Consider the following 16,842-nt stretch of genomic DNA (forward strand, 5'->3'; position numbering starts at 1 on the left):
TTCTTCAAGAGGGGTTTAACAACTGCAGTTTTAAGTGAGGTTGGAAAAATCCCTGAGAGAAGTGAAGCATTTACCACTTTTAGAAGATCCATTTCTAAACAGGTAAACACCGTTTTGAAGAATGATGTGGGGAGCATGTCAAGACTGCAGGTTGATGTTTTCATAACTTGCACAATTTCTTCTAAGATTTTGCCGTTAATTGCCATGAAATCAGACATAATGTCTGATTTCTTAAGTTGTGGTTGAGCTTGTTTGATATCGACACAACTTGACTGATTGGATGAGCTGATTGCCTTTCTGATATTATTAATCTTATCATTGAAGAAATGAGCAAACTCATTACATTTGCTTTCAGAGAGGAGCTCACTGGGAATCCGACTGGGGGGGGGGTTGGGGTTGTGAGTCTCTCTATCGTTGCAAAGAGTGTACGAGCATTATTTAAGTTGTTGTTTATAAGGCTTAAAAAGAAAGTCTGTCTAGCAGTGTTTAGTTCCATATTAAAAGCATGAAGACTGTCTTTATAGAGACATATATATGTATATATTATACATATATATATATATATACATATTTTTTGATATGTATATATATGTACATATATACTTATATATTATAATGGACTACTAGTTTCGTCTTTCTCCACATACGCTCAGCTTTTCTGCATTTGTACTCTCGGTGACCTTGTCCAAGATCCCTTTTGCCTGCCAGTCGTCTTCTTGACTTTAACAGGAGCGACGTCATCTATAATCTTAATTTTAGAGTTAAACAAATCAAGGAGAGAATCAACAGAATCTGCAGATATGCTTGGTGCTAGCGATATGGCCTTCATAAACTGCTCACTGGTGTTCTCATTTATGCATCTCTTTCTGACAGAGACAGATCTGTCTTTAATAGCTGGAGTGATCAATATATCAAAGAAGATACAGAAATGATCAGATAGTGCCACATCCTTAACAACAGTCGATGAAATGTGTAAACCCTTAGTTATAAGTAGATCAAGAGTGAGTCCACGATTGTGTGTCCTTGAACATGCTGAGTCAGATCAAAAGTGTTAAAAACAGTCATCAGTTCTTTTACAGCATTGATTTCTGGATTATCTATATAAATATTAAAATCCCCAGCAATACTAAAATAATCAAATTCAGAGTTTACTATTGATAACAGCTCTGTAAAATCCTCAATAAAAGCTGGAGAATATTTTGGAGGTCTGTAGATAATGATCAGTAAGATGCGTGGAGCACCTTTCAGTGCTATACTCAGATATTCAAAAGACAAATAGTCACCAAATTACACTTGTTTACATTCATACACATCTTTAAACAGGGCAGCGATGCCTCCACCTCTCCTATTAACTCTGCAAACACTCAAAAATTCAAAGTTTAAAGGAGCTGCTTCATTCAGAACTGCTGCGCTACAACTGTCATCTAGCCAAGTTTCATTTAAAAGCATAAAATCAAGGCAGTTTGTGTTGATAAAACCATTGACTAAAAGAGACTTATTGTTGAGTGATCTGATGTTTAAAAGCGCTAACTTAACAGTTTTAGCCGTTTTCACTACAGAAGTCTCAGATCTACATTTAATAGACACCAGATTTGAATCATTTGCTTTACGGCCAAAAGAAGTCTTTGGTTTTCTGTCACTTAACACAACACATATCTGCTTAGAGAAAGCTACAGACACACTGGGTTCCTGCTTGTTCTGAAAACATTTGATAAAGACACTGTTATCTAAGCAGGCCCCCGACACACATCAGTGAGAGCTCTTGTGTTCACCAGCTGAAGATGGGGCGTTGTTGTTTGGGCCCTGGCGGTGTGGCAAAAATCGGAGGGCTCTTCCAGGTGTTTGTGGAGCAGGCCGCTTTTTGGTTGATAACTGGGGGCTTGCGGCAATGGAGTGTGAAAGTTTAATTCCAGCATACACCAGTTCCTCCATCTTTTTTTGAAAATCCCAAGAGTGGTGAACATTGTGACAATGAGAACGTGTCCGGTGACAGAGGCTGTGCATCTGGAGATTCTGTCTGCAGAAATATGTTTTCCTGAGGATCATTTTTGAGTGACGAGACTTGATGCTGTTCTGATGCGTCACAGTCTGCCTGTGCTGAGCAGAGGGCAACTGATAGTGTCTCTATCAACATTGGGTGTTTTGGCTGCATGGCATTATCACTGTCCTTGGGTGATTCGTCAGCCACAAGTCCACTCAGGAGCTGATTTGAAGTCCTGTGGTCATCCGGACATTTGCTAGGTGTGTGTGTGCAATTCAGTTCAGTGGCATACACAGCTGATGGATGATGGAGGGAAAAAAAATATTGTCCTTTAGCACCTTGCTTGTTTGGATGAAGGCCGTCTGATGTAAACAGTTGTCTTTGGTTCCAGAAGAGATTGAAGTTGTCAATGAAATTCAGTCCTTTCTTGTTACATGTTTTCTGTAGCCATACATTTAGACCAAGAAGCCGTGAAAACATATTTGTCCCTCTTGCAGGGAGTGGTCCACTTATGAACGGCTGAACCTTCAATCTTTCAGCTGTTTCCAAGAGCTCACAGAAAACTTTCTTGAGCAGTTCTGACTGTTCCTTCCGAATATCATTCTTCCCCACATGGATGATAATCCGTTTTGCAGTACTGTGCTTTTTCAGAATTTCCTCAAGTTCTTTATTTACATTAGAAACTGTTGCATGAGGAAAGCAGTATGTCATTGTAGATCTGCTCCTGAAATTCTTGATTATTGAATCTCCCACGACTAGTGTTCTTATCTCAGGTGTGATCGGAGCAGAATGTCGCTGTCTAGTCGGCCTTGAGCCTCTGTTCCATGCAGAATTAGTTGCTGAATCATGCGATCTCTGTCTGACTGCATTTGGGGATTCTTCACCCATATTACTTAAAACTTCATATCTGTTCTGAAGCTGTATTTGAGTCCGAGCTGTATTTGGGGTAGAAGAAGCTAATGCAGCAGCATATGATCTGACCCCGCGAGTACCCTTTGGTCTCGCACCTTATTTATGCCAATGCTCATTTTCAACAGTTTTTTTCTGTTTTTCTGTGCTCAAAACAGTAGCAGGAACAGATTTATGGGACTCACCGGCTGTGTGCTGAGAGGATCCACAATGAAGCTGAAGTTCTGGTCGGATCGCAAGCAACTTCGTTTCAAGAACTGCAATCCTTTGTAGAAGTTTGTGGCAGTTTGTACAGCAGTGAGAATCTGAATTAATCCGATCCAGAGGCATTTTCACAGCCGTGTTTTCCCGTCTCCGGAATGTAAGCAGCTGGTAGCAGGAGGATTGTTTAGACGGTAATTCCCCTCTTGTTAGTAAAGCTATATTCCAGAATGTTTGTAAAATCGATGCTGATCTTCAAGCTGTGTTTTTTGAGCACTGTGCTGATAGGCTCAAGTTAAAATTAGGGTATAAGATATAAAAGCAAGAGTGCAAAGAGCGGAGCAGTAGGCAAAGACGTCCAAACAGTAGCAAAGCAGGAAGTGAAGCTTATATAAGACAAAACACCACAATCTGTCATCATTTTTTATTTATACAAATATTCATCTGTACACATTCATCAAGAGCATAAATTCATTCAACTCTTCTATACACAGTATACTTAAACACACAGAGAGAACATTTAAATTATAGGCAAAAATTGTGAAAACCATTTACTCAAAAAATAAAACTGTGGAATATTAAATACATTTGTGTATTTGTGTTCTATTTCAACATGTATTTTACATTAGAAAAAAAATGCATTTGATTTCAGATGTGCATAATAACACTTTACAATTAGAGTCAAAATACAGGTTTAAATCACAATGCTTAAGCTGTTTAAAGAACAACTTTATTGAATTAAATGAGAAAGATACAGTATGCCTATCACAGAAACTAAAATGCAGATGCAACCATAGAAAAAAAAATATTCTGGCTGGATTAGCAGGTTCAATAAATAAATGAATTAATTAGAAACAAATTAATTTTTAGGTGGTGTGAAACTGTGTTTTCCAGAAATACGAAGTATTAGTGACCCAGAGACTTGTCTGGGAACAAGCTTGAAAGATTACTGTAATAAATTACATTTTTCATGCTTTGTTTATCCTCCACAAATAAACAGGTAGCACATCATAATAATAATATAGATTAACTTGCACGCATATCCACATTAATAATCTGTGACAAATTATACTGTAGATTAAAGTGTTCGCATATCTACACCATTATTACAGTAGTAAATTAGCTCAAGGTTGTTCTTCCTGCGCCTTTTCCACCGTTATAATGTTGTGAGTTATGATTTAGATTTCAAGGCTCGTGTACCTTCTGGAACATTATATAGCGGGCTAGCTTAGCGGGAGGAAGATTCATTTAAACGGGGCTTCAAATGAATCGACTCTTTTGATCCGAACAAACGAATCGTTCAGCGATGCTATCAACAAAAAATTTGAGCAGGGTAGCAAGATCAAAGTTCAAGACATTAGATTCATTAATATACACAGGCACCTTTCTTTATACAAAATTAAACTTTATTGACTAATCCAACAGAAACTAACACCTAACACAAACACAATTTCATACAAGCATAGGGGAGAGTAACAAACGTGAAGAGGTTGAGAAGATGTAATGATGGGAAAAACCTATGAGTCTGTAAGAACAAACCAAGCAACCAAACGTAATCAAATTCAATATAACCCTTCTATTGTCTCTTTAGGGTTAATTTAGTTCACACCAGTTTAGATGTTGGGAGAAAGGTGATACTTGCGGTCTGTTCGTGATGTCCGAACTCCCGTTGTTGAGCATGTTGTTGGTTGGCTGATCCTTTGTTGGTTGACGCCGCAAAAGTTCTGAACAGAAAAATGTCTGAGCGTGGTGCGATTAACCCTTTCCGTCTGGGTTTCTGCCTGCTTTCTTGAAGGTTTCAATACTTAGGTTTGTGAGGAAGTTGCTAAGTTTGAAGAAGGTTTCAAAACAACGTGTTTCCAGAGCAGAGGAGGAGGGGGGAGGAGGGGGGGTTGGGGTTGCCTGGAGTTGGGAGAGAGAGGGGGAGCTTCCAGGCAGCGTGTTTGAAGAAAGGGTCCCAACAGAGGTCCCAGGAGAGTTTGAACAGAGAGAGTGCGTGCGAAGAGGGGGAGTTTAGCTTGGTCTTCAACATTATAGGGTAGGTTCGGATCCACCCTCCATGGAAAGTTGACCAATAAGAAGCTAACTTCCTGGAATATTAAATTTATGGGTCTTTGTCCGAGGCAGAATAATTTGCATAGGCAAATTTTATGTAAATCGGGACAAAAAATTTTAAAGTCTCTTAAAACATTAATATGTTGCACTCATATTAAAATAAAATGTCAACGATCAATTTGTACAGCAAGTAAGCTTTTCGAAAAGTCCAAACTTGAACAGTATAGGAGGTTGTTTAGCCTAGGAACCGTTAAAAAATTATATGCAGGGGTATTAAAACCAAAAATATTAATACAAGAGAAAGGGAAACTTTGCAAAACATATGATTAAACATATAGAGTAAAGTTTATATGAAAACAGTGTTAAACAAGCAGTTTAAATAGTCCTTTGTAAGTCATTCCTGTGCCTAGTGCCGCATGGCACATTCCTTTGGGTCGTAAATACCTTGGAATCAGGTTTCGAGCCTTCTCTGGGCAAAGTTGGCTGGTTGTATAATAAAATGCAAAATGTTTATGTGTCTGGTCCACCATATTCGTTACAGGTGCAATAACACTAAATGATCTGCCCCCATTGAAGAGAGGCGGTACCGAGGGACAGCGAGAAGGCCAGAGTCAGCAGAACGTAAAGAAAGAGTTGGAGTGTAGGGGACAAGCATGTTGCAGAGATAGGAGGGTGCTAGGCTATTTAGGGATCTAAATGCAAGGAGAAGAATTTTGAATTTAAAATTAATAGCCTGGCTCATCATGTGTTTATTAAAGTGTGATGAGTTGCTGAAACTCTTCCTACACTGAGTGCATGTGAATGGTTTCTCTCCAGTGTGAATCCTCATGTGTAGACTAAGAGATGATGAGCGGATGAAACTTTTCCCACACTGAGTGCATGTGAATGGTTTCTCTCCACTGTGGATCCTCATGTGCTGATTAAGGGATGATGATTGGCTGCAATTAAACACATTGTGCTGTTTTTAAATGAAGGTTTTTATACTTAAAAGGAAGACAAAGTACTGAACAACATAGCCTTGTGTGAAAATGTTTTTCCTCATTAAAACATAACTTTAATTTCTCACACCGGCTTTCTTTAGCCACACCCAGACCTGATTACTACCACACATGTTCGTAATCAAAAAATCACCTAAATATGACCTGTCTGACAAAGTGAAGTAGTCCAAAAGAGCCTCAAAAGCTAGACATCATGCCAAAATCTAAAGACCTTTACACTACTACTCAAATGCAAAAAAACAAGTGTTTGAGGAGTGAGTCCTGGAAAAAGCAAAAGTCAAAGTAAACATCCGATCAGGTGAGCACTAAGGAAGTGCCATGGGAAAAAAACAACCAAACACTCACTCACTAGCGTTCCTGGACACAAATACAGGGTTATAAACCCTGACAGCGCCAACTGTCGAATTGAATCAAGGATGCGCTAATGGACGACACGGATGACAAGAAGGAAAGTGTAAGTACGGATTTTCTATTAAGTTTTATTTTAAACTGTTAAAGTATGTTTTTATTTTGTAATGCTGCTGTTTTATACTGTAAAGTTATGCAGAAATGCCAGATTAGCCTGCATGATTTACCCCAACGGTCTGGGGACTGGGACAAAAATGTTACGTGACGAGTTTTTTTTTCCAGAAGAATAAAATATGATAATAATAATTATGGATAATTTTACACAGCCAGAGTAAGAGCTGCTATAACTGTTAATAATTTTCTAGAGTTCGTTTTCTAGTTTGATTAAATGCTACGACGATCGTAGTTCGTGACAATGGTTTATTGAAACATTGTTTTAATGGCTTGTTGACTTAACGGCGGTCTAATACGCTTAGTGACACATGCATTAAACTAAGATGGTAAAAGCACGTTGATGTGAGAGTTTCAGATTTATCTATATTTTGTTATATTCGTGTAAAAACCATTACTCAACGTTGTATTACATTAGCACATTAAAAATTGTGCTGACTGCCTGTTAGCCCCACAATGTGTTATTAGCCTGATGTTTTGTCATCGTTTTACAGTGATGAATGAGATGTTTGACGGTTTTAAAAGTTAGGCTTATTCTGCAGGCCTTAACCATATAAAGTCTCATATCTTTAATGTATATCAGGTATGTTTTACCTGGCGAATAAGAAGTGATGGCCAATATGATTGGATTGCCTAGGCCCATTGTAGGAAGAAAAGAAAACAAACTACAGGAATATTTTCATTGAGGTTATCGCAAACTGTTGAGTTACACTTTATAACATCTGCATACTATAAATAATTTATTAAGCATTTAATAACTAGTTAATTTATTAATATTTTATTTGTTTAGCATTAACTCACATTTAATAGACATTGATAAGTAGTTTATTAATACAGTTACAAATGCTAGCTGTGTTCTTGAGTTTATAGCATATCTATGATAAAGTGCAGCTTATCTGTGGTGTTCATTTTCCAGAGGAATGTCTGGCCAAATAAGTATATAAACTGCATGCTGGGTGCTACTCATTTATGAACCCATGTAAAATGATTTGCTGTTCTGTGGTGGTATTTTAGTCCATATTTAAATGATTTTATTTTATTTTTTTCATAGGACATCGTACATGCTCTGGGTGTCTTGAGGAGCTTGTCTTTGGATGATGCTGAGCAGGTCTTTCTTTCTGGTAACGGTTATCATTACAGGTCAGAATATGGTTAATTTTGCACAATGCTCAAAGAGCCTTTTTGTTACTGGTATATATGTTAACTCAACAGTGATTGTTCTCTATTGCAGTGAAGTAAAAGAATTTAACAGACAGATTGACAAACAACTGACGAAAGAAGAGAGACCATTCAATAGGTGGGTATTGCTCTTATATACTAAAAAATATGGAGTTGGCAGTAAGGTTTCCTGTTTGGTTCTCCCAACAGTGCATATATATATATGTGTGTGTGTGTGTGTGTATATATATATTATAGCTAACACTGTAAAGCAAATGTTTGTTATTATACCACTTATATTAAATATTAATCTAAATTTAATTGCATAACAATTGATTAACCTTTTGAGTTTATATACATGATTTTACATATTCAAGAATATCTATATACATTCATTTTTCTTTTCGACTTAGTCCCTTTATTTATCAGGGGTTGCCACAGCAGAATGAACCGCCAACTTATGCAGCATATGTTTTACACAGTGGATACCCTTCCAGCCGCAACCCAGTACTGGGAAACACCCATTTACACTTATATACTTGAACATGGGGAGAACATGCAAACTCCACACAGAAATGACCACTGGCCCAGCCGGGGCTTGAACCAGCAACCTTCTTGCTGTGAGGCGACGGTGCTAACCACTGTGCTGCCCCATGTGCTCTATGTGGGTGAGTGGGATTGACAAACCACCTGGAGGACACACTCTTGCTGTCTTAATGCACCAGACATTTTGTTATAAATAATCATGTGCGTTTCATGTTTATTTATAAAACTGCTAATTTATCTCATAGCACTTCATTTTTGTCTTTATATTTAATATCTTTTGTTTAAATACACTATGAACAGCAGCTGCGCTAATTATTTTCCTTGTTCCCTATTTCCACCTGGGGATATTTATCTAGAGGCCTCTAGAGATCGTGACCTGTGAAGAGATGATGCCACCATAGAGGACTTCTAGATGTATCCATAATCCTGGACCAGACCGTATCATGAGCAGATGCAGTGGTGGTCATGGAGAAGTGGAGAGCATGAGACTGATTAATGAAAGACCCCAGCGACAGATGAGTGCCCACATTGATCCTGTGGTCCAGCCTGAAAACCCGCTGGTGCCCTACTCACACCAGCAGCTTCTCCACGATGGATGCCCAGTGTTCTTCAGCCTCCAGCGCTTAGACTGCAGCTCTGCACGTGAAGTGTGGCCAGAAGAGAAATGGTTGTGCCCAACTGAGCCTGGTTTCTCTCAAGGTTTATTCCTTCACTTTCATCAATTGGTAAAGTTTTGTTCCTCCACTGTCGCCATTGGTTTGCTTGGTTTAGGACTTGTGGAACTGTGCATCGATGGATTTGCTTTTCAGTGTTTGGACTTTCAGCAGTGAAAACTAAACCACACTGAACTGAACTGAATTTAATAAATGTTAAGCTGCTTTGACACAATCTACATTGTAAAAGTGCTTTAGAAATAAAGATGAAATTAATTGAAATTGAATTGAATATTCAACACGTATCCATTTTTCTCAGAAAACATATTTTTAAAGGTGCTGTTGACATGAAATTTTCACCAGATGTTGATAACAATTTGTAAAGTAATTAGATTTGTTTTCTATTCATATATTTTTTTCTTTGGTTTTCAGGTCAATAGCACCTTTAGAAATATGTTTTCTGAGACAATTAGAAACGTGTTGAATATTTATTTACCCTACTGTGTGTATGTATGTATATATATACATATATATATATATATATATATATATATATATATATATACATACATACATATATATATATATATATACATATATATATATGTATATATACATATGTATATATATGTGTATATATATATATATATATATATATATATATATATATATATATATATATATATATATATATATATACGTATGTATATATATATATATATATATATATATATACGTATGTATATATATATATATATATATATATATATATATATATATATACGTATATATATATATATATATATATATATACGTATATATATATATATATATATATATATATATATATATATATATATATACACATACATACATACATACATACATATACTTGAACTCTCTTCTTCTCTCTCATTCACAGGAATAAAAAATTGAATGCAGCAACTGAATAAACAGTGGGGTCATTTTTGTGGTTGAATTGCATTAATACAGAAAGACTGTGTGGATATTTATATAAATGTACATTCTTCAATCATTCTTGTGTCTTGACTCTCTAAAACCTTTACAACCTGGTATTAAATTAGTAACTGCAAATGCTGATCCCATTTGATTTCAATTTATTTTCCCTAATACTGAGCCAATTAGTTCAATGTAATGGGGTTCATCAATATACAGTATTTTTCAAGGAATTTAAGACTTTTAAGGCACTCAACTCTATTTATTCATTTATATTTTAGGTGTAAATTCATTTGTTTCATTTTAAAATTGTTATTTAAAGCAGGCGTTTTACACTTTAACCTCTGGAAAAAAGTGCCTGAAAACGGGTCCTAGAAATGCAGTTTCACTATGTCATCCAATCCGGTAGGTGGCGCTTCCGCAAAAAACTAGGGTCCTAAAAATGCGGTCCTAAAAATGCGGTCCTGAGAGCGCAGCTACTCCAGTTGTGCAGGATCATACTATTGCCTGCTTTAGGGACTCTGGCTATACACAAACTCCTGTTAAACAACACTTTTGGGACTCTGTTAAACTATGATAAAATGACCTTTTTTTGGACACTTTGGGAGAAAAAAAAGCACAAACTCAATCTTGTAGCAAGTAAACATTTTGCAGACAGGCACGCGCTAATGGTGGATCTGCGTGAACAGATGCGCAGAAGTCCTAATCTACATTTGCTGACAGACAGCCTGACCTGCTTATCAGAATTATGGGAGATGACGGTCCGCCTCTATTTAATTTGATGAACATTTTTTAGTTTTATGCTTTACCCAGAATATAAAAATACAAGTAACACATTCAGATCATTTACTGTTATCATTACTATGGGACTGTGAAGAGACTTTCAACCAGCACAACAAAAAATGTTTCTGAAGACAATCACCTACTGCACCTTTAAACAACTCAATTAAATAACAGCATTAGCAGCTTCACTGATTACAGTTTGACTTCATTTCTGTAAAAATATTTGACAATGAACAGAGGTTTATATTTTTTTATTAAAAATATTTAATTTGCTCACCATCATGGAGATCAGAGGCTGCTTAGTTGAGCTCTTGAAACTTTACTCTTCTATTTTAATGTGTTTCTAAAACATATCAGTTATAACAAGAAATGTCATGAGAAACTATATTGTTTGTGTTTAAATTTTATAGATATAATTTCAGGTGATAAATAAGTAAATTAATAAAAAAATGCAAACATGTTTGTATTAAAGCTGTATGGGACAAAACTGCTGGCAGTCTGCTGCTTTTCATAAAGGTTCAACAAACAATTAGGATGCAATTAATAATTAAAGTGTTATGCACTAAACCATCGAGCTCAAGCAGCTCATTATGACACACAGACATCAAGAATCAGGATATGAACCTTAACCATGGTTGCTAAAAAGAAAAAAGCTGCATAGTTCATGCCGCAATGCATGCTGGGTGCCACCATAGTACAAAGCTCCTAGCATGCATTGCAGCATGAATAAATTATGCAGCTTTGTTCTCACAATCTTTCTTTTCCTTTATTTTGTGTTGTTTTTGGGAGGTAATGTTTCAGTAGAGTGTTTTGTTGTGTTCTGGGTTGTTTTTTTAATAGATTTTTTTTTGTCACCATTATTGAGATTCAAAGACTAATTGTTGATGTCTGTGTGTTTCTCATTTCTGCCATAGACCAAACATTCTCATTGTAAATGGTGTTTTAAACCTGTTATAAAGTCATTAATTATTGGAGTTTAATTGGTTTTATTTATGTATATTATTTTTTTCTCACTCATAACTAATATAATACTGAATTAGAAAACAAGCAGAACAGGTTGGCTTAGATATCGTAGATAATCTCTTAAGACCAACTCTTTAGTTTTCTTTTGGCTCTTTATGCTATATGTAAAAATAGTGTGATTAACACTAATAACTATAGCAGCTAAGATAATAGACATTATATTGCAAGAGGTTGAAGAGCCCAACTAAAGCAGACTCTGTCCTCCATCATGGTGACTTCATATGAACAACAGAAATTTCATGAAGAGCTTTTGTTCACATGACAGAAATCAAGTCAAAGGTCAGTAATAGGTGAAGCTCCATGATAAGTTGTTTAATGTGATGAGTTGTTTTAAAGATGTTGAAAAATAAAAATTATTGTGTAATTTGTTTTATTTTTATTTATCATTATTTTATTTAGAGTTTTATTCTCAGTTGTATTATTAACTTTATTAAGTTTTTGTGTTTATTAATTTCACTTGGCTTATTTTAGCGTCGTTAAAGCAGTAGCTGAAATATACTCATTCCAACTAGCCTGGTGTACTATTCTGAAGTCTCGTGCACACGCTGCACACTCATGGTCACCACATATCATTGCATTGCTCTCAACAATGCTACAGATCTTGTTCAAAGAATGGCCAAGTTTAAGAGCTAATGAAGGAATGCGGTAGGAGGTTGTCTCTTCATCAAAGCCAGAAACAACTTTAACAGCTGATATGACGTGTTTAAAGTTTGCTGGTATAATGAAGTCTGCCATTGTTCTCAGTGGGGTAATCTTTCTTGCTTAAAGAAGAAGTCTGCTTATTTCTCAAAAATTTTTTGTCTTATGTAATCATGCTTGGTCACATCCAATCCCATCCTGTTGTACATGTGTTCTCCCAGTTGCATGATGCATGAGTCACTTTGAACGGTCTCAGAAACATCATCGTAGTTCATCAGGGAAAGCACTCTCTTTAAACCTTTGCTTATGTAACCCACCTATGAAGTTGATTTATCTGAAAAGGGGAAAATTATCTACTGGGTCTGAGCTTTCCAAATTATATATGATTTACAACACAATTTACTTGGAATCTCGGGTTCGGGATATCTCAACTTAACGACACAATATATTTATAAATGGTGTGGCCAAATTTTACATATTACTCATACTATAATCTCCAACTGCTCAGCCCTTATAAAAACGTACTCAGGTATTCAAAACAAACAAAATTAAATAAATAAAATACAATATGTTCACAGCAATTTTGCCCTTTTTGAAAAAGATAAAAAAATAAAACTATACAGAAGTAGGAAATACAGTTTCAACTGTCTAAACGTCCCAATTTCAGTATATATATATATATATATATATATATATATATGAAAACTTTAAAGTCCTGAATGTAATGTAAAACGTAGTTCAATGAATGTGAATCAGTGTATGTGTTTCTACGAAAATCCTCGACGATTGAGTAATGACATGCGTCCATCCAAATTGACAGTTATCCTCCCGGAGTGAATGCAACGAGCTGCTCCCCTTGCCTGCACAAGTCCAATGCGGCCGAGGCGCGATGGAACAGTCCAGTGTCAGTAAGCTAATGCAGCAAAACAATTTGGGACATGAATTTTATGCAGAATTGGCAGGATGGATTAAATTAGAAGACAGCTAAAACGTGTCACTCCTGTCTTCACCACAAGCGGGCATGCAAGTGACGTCAGTCACACTCTTCACATAACTTCACAACTTCACATAACATTGCTAACTTCAACTAAGAGCATTTTAACAAAACAGTTCACAATATGTTCAAAATATATACATATAAAACAGAATAAAACACATTGAACACAGTAAACTTGTACATTTACATCGATCCATAAACAGTATGCATCATCCATACAATATAACTTAACAAATCGAAAAATAAAATAAATATGCAGGAAATCAGAATGCATATAACTTACCTAATGCAGCAAAACAATTTGGGACATGAATTTTATGCAGAATTGGCAGGATGGACTAAATTAGAAGACAGCCAAAATGTCTCTCCTGTGTTTTTTTTTTTTTATTATTTTTTTTTATGTCTCTCCTGTCTTCACCACAAGTTAGCGTGCAAGTGATGTCAGTCACCCTTGACCTCAATTCCGGTTTTTAGAAATTAACTTTCAAATGTAAATTTATTCATCTATAATTTATTTTACATACCCAAATGTTGTGCATTAGGTAATGTAATAAAATAAAACATAAATACATATATTCTGACAAATAGAAAAAAATAAATTAAGAAACTTTTAATTACATGTCAAAATAAAACAATATTTAATACACAAAAATTTGAGTGGGTTACACTTACTTCAACGCCAACTGGTGTTTTAAAAGCGCAAAGAGATCGAACTCTTTTTCTACCTTGAGGTTCATCAGTAGCAGGTTTCAGGGGACAACTTTTCATGTGTTTCCAAAGGCTGAGTTTACCATTCAGCCCCTGGCAATTAACACAAAGAATGAAGTCTTTTATGTTTTGGTAACACGCAATCATTTGCCCATGCCCTTGTCTTGCCACATTGGTGTTGTGTGCAAAGTTTCCCCTTTTTCAAAGTATGTTTAACTGTACTTGCTATTGCTTGGATTTTTTGGGAAATGCAATAGCCTTTGCAACCTCCACCTCATTGCGGTGAACAAACTCCAGGTGTCTTGCATTTTTGAAAATGGCTTAAAGCAATAAAGGCAGTACTGTTTTTTGCTAAATGATTTGTATTTTGGTCTTGGTAATGGCATTGATTGAACAAAAGTACTTTTGTCAGAAGACGCATCTCTGTTTAGTTTGGCATTTCATCTTTTTTTATGCCATTTGTTTACCATATTCATCATTTGCTTCTGAACTGTTTTCAGACTTGTTTGCAGAGACACTACCATTTGACTCATCTGAGCTTATTTAGGGTATGTAGTCATCATCGCTGTAATCTGTAAGGTCTGAACCATTGAAGGCACTTCCAGAATACTGAATAAGAAAAATGATAAGTGCAGTCTTTAATTAAATATTTTAGAACATATGTAATACAATGCACAGATGTCAAAATCTAACAGATTTTTAAATTTTTAACGGCAAGCCATTTTAGCATTTAAACCTTTGTTCTGACTATCCATAAATATATTTAGAGATATCTCTAATTATATTTTGACTAGTCATAATTATAATTCGACTAGTCAGAATGACAATTAGAGATATCTGCAATTACAATTGTACTAGTACGAAATCAGATTGGAGATATCTGCAAATATATTATGACATATATGTCATATTCCTCCATTGACTTCCATTGAAAAATATTTGCAGATATCTGTAAATGAGTTTTGACTAGTCACAATTGTAATTAGAGATATCTCTAAATGAATTTAATTAAATATGAATTAAATACCTGGAAATGTGGATTTATTTTTGCTCACACAAAAAACGCAAGTGACCAAGCAAAGCCTTAAGCTCTTACTGTTAAATTCAATTGAATAAAAAGCTTATTTTTTTGCACCTTTACTTAAATTGTTCCTTAATTTTGTCTCTGTCATTTCAATAATATTTTTAAAGAAGTTTTTAAATTGTTTTATTTTCCAGAGACAGGCCTGTTTAATTTATTTTCTTAAAGAAGGTTCAGTTTAACAAGTTGAAACAAAAGAAATACAAAAAAAATAGTTTACTTGGTAAAATTAGCATTTCAGTTTAATTTTCAATTTTTATTCCAAATATCGTGATACATACCGAATCGTGAACATTATATCGTGATACACATCGTATCGTGAGCTGAGTGTATTGTTACACCCCTACTGTACATATTCATATACGCTTGTAATCATGTTTATTTATCTGCACACTACTGATTATTAATAGCAACCTGCACATATATTCATATATTGTAAATCTGCTCATAGCTTATCCAACCTGTATATAATTTTGATAGTACATCCATCTGTAAATATCACCATAGTTTTTCTATAACTGCACTTTATAACTTATTCCTGTATCCTGCACTTGCTGCTATTGCACTGCTGGTTAGACCTAAACTGCATTTCGTTGCATTGTACTTGTACATGTGTAATGACAATAAAGTTGAATCTAATCTAATCAAATCTAAAAACACGTAGTATATCTTGTGTTATTAACTACAAAATGAGAAAGAAGCCTTTAATGGGGTAGAAAATGTACATGTTTGCTCACCTGGGTTTAAAGGGAATTAGCCAATTTTCCTCAACGTTGCTAATAAACTAATTTCTTTCTGTATGAAATGTCAAACAGACACGGTTGCTCTTGAGTCCTGTCAAACCTCCATTAGTTTTTCCTCCATTTTGTGGGTCCAAATAAACCGAAAAAGAGCGCTTTTAACTTCTCCCCCAGCCTCCCGCTGGCCTGCAGCAGGTGTACACACATGCACACACAAGTGAATGTCGCTCTCTCATTGGCTGTAGGCGATCGCCAATGTTATTTTCAGTCAAAACTCATTTCACACGGCATGATTTGAATCGCCGACAGTTCATACTGTGTGATTGTCACTCATGTGCATGAGCACCGATTTGCCTGTGATTTCAGGCATTTGTCAGCGATTTCTCAAAACCTGTCGGCGAGCCAAAATCGGGGCTAAAATCACGCAGTCTGAACTAGGCATTAATGAGCTCAGGACAAATCTGTTTTGCATTTTTCTATGCATTACTAACATTACTAAACATTTGTTAACAAAATATTTGCAGAAATTTCCTGGCGCGTTTGCCAGTCATGTAGACAGAAGACACTATCCAATTGTTTCAATGAAAACTAAAAAGTCACTGTGGCCCTGTTTACGCAGGTATTCAGGTTAGTTTTCATCAATCTGATGCAACTTTTATTATTTATAAGAAAAGAAAATGCAATTAAAAGGTTTAGAATAACCTCAATTTATAAAAAGACTTGCCTATTTTATGCATTAAATAATGAAATAGATTAATTTACTAATTTACTTTATTTCCGATTACCATGCACTTTATTCAGTTTTAGTTTTTTTTTTAAATATATAATTATTTTTTAGGGGTTTTCACCTTTATTTGGATAGGACAGTGGAGATTTTACAGACAGGAAAGTGTG

General features: G+C 35.4%; 1 protein-coding gene across 3 annotated transcripts in view; it reads left to right on the forward strand.

The window, feature by feature from the left end:
- LOC137489472 (uncharacterized) overlaps positions 1–9,307 on the forward strand; it is a 204,240-nt gene extending 194,933 nt beyond the window's left edge. The window contains exons 4-8 of one of the 3 annotated variants that reach the window (XR_015942482.1): positions 6,518–6,598; positions 7,715–7,803; positions 7,895–7,960; positions 8,235–8,489; positions 8,724–9,307. The gene's annotated coding sequence lies outside the window, so the exon portion shown is untranslated. Of the gene's footprint in view, positions 1–6,517; positions 6,599–7,714; positions 7,804–7,894; positions 7,961–8,234 lie in introns of all 3 variants that reach the window. The other 2 variants (XR_015942480.1, XR_015942481.1) reach the window with 2 other exon arrangements.
- Positions 9,308–16,842: the final 7,535 nt, after the last annotated feature.

The sequence above is a fragment of the Danio rerio genome, chromosome 4 (assembly GCF_052040795.2).
Source record: "Danio rerio strain M-AB ecotype USA chromosome 4, GRCz13ab, whole genome shotgun sequence".
NCBI lineage: Eukaryota > Metazoa > Chordata > Actinopteri > Cypriniformes > Danionidae > Danio > Danio rerio.